Here is a 1,287-nt window from a genome sequence, read left to right on the forward strand (position 1 = left end):
ATTCATAAGTCCCATTTCCTGAGGTGACCCACTTCCTGTCAGGGCCTATTCCGTCTCTCCGTCATAAATTATTAATTGCACTTCAAACCGCTGGTCTCCTTCCTTCCCTACCTAGTCGCTGCGAATTAAAATAATGGCCATGACTTTGAGCTACTCGAGACAGATACTCGAGTTTGTAAGTCAATTAGCGTCTTCATCATAGCCAAAAAGATGTATCGGGAACTGTCAGTTTTAGTACATTTGAATCATACACTTTTTAAAAAACATCTACTCTTGCTGTAAAATCAGGAATGTCACTTCATATTATTTTTAACGAACTAGAAAAACACATCCATTCATTTTCGATGGTGCTAGTCCTCCTCAGTGTTATGGGTGACCTGAAGCCAAACCAAGCTGACTTTGAGCAAGAGCTGCATTCGAACCCTTAACCTTCGAACTTTGAGGCAAACATGAATCTCTCCACCACAGTGACGTGCAGTCAGTGGAGGCAGGTGAGGCAGTGCCTCACCTGTCATCATGGAAAGCTGTCATGGAAATATCAAATGAAAAAATAAACAACAGTTAGATGTATTTTGTGATTTGTACTTTAGTTCTTGTCCATTTAACTTTAATTAATTTTCATATTTACCGTTCAAATACTAAGTACAGACAAGCGGTGACGTTATTGATGACGTCAGTGCCTCGCCAGCCATGAACCTCACCGCACGTCACTGCTCCACCACACTGCCAAACTTGTGAAACCAAACGTTTTAAATTTAAGGCAGTCTTCCATAGCAGCCACTTATCGAGGCATAATGACATAATCTCATAAAATGTAATACAACAGCTGGATTTGGAAACCTAAATGTTGTACTTACTGATGCGTTTGCTTTTATGTTCCTCTGAAATAGCCCGACACATGAAAGAGCTCAGTTTGATGCAATGCATTGCAAATGACAACCATTATTCATAAACAGTATTGAAATAAACTATTACAGTTTCAATCGAAAGTGAGCTTATGTTATTGGGTTAACAGTACAGTACTGTAATGTATTTGTTTTGGTGAACGTTCAATTATCTTTTTGAACAAGTGATCCCTCTGGTGGCTGTTTGGTGAATTAAGTGTATATTATCACCCAACATTTAATTGACAGTTCTAATTTATTCGGTGATTCCCAAATTTGCCAAACACCAATTCTAAAACAATGGCTATGATAATGTGTTTTTACATATTGGCCTTTGCTTTCAAAAGCATTGGTCATTGCATCGGAAATGGAGATGTCGTTGCTTAGCAACCGAATGCACACA

This window comes from Hippocampus bargibanti, linkage group LG08 (assembly GCF_051943395.1).
Source record: "Hippocampus bargibanti isolate YZ-2025 linkage group LG08, ASM5194339v1, whole genome shotgun sequence".
NCBI lineage: Eukaryota > Metazoa > Chordata > Actinopteri > Syngnathiformes > Syngnathidae > Hippocampus > Hippocampus bargibanti.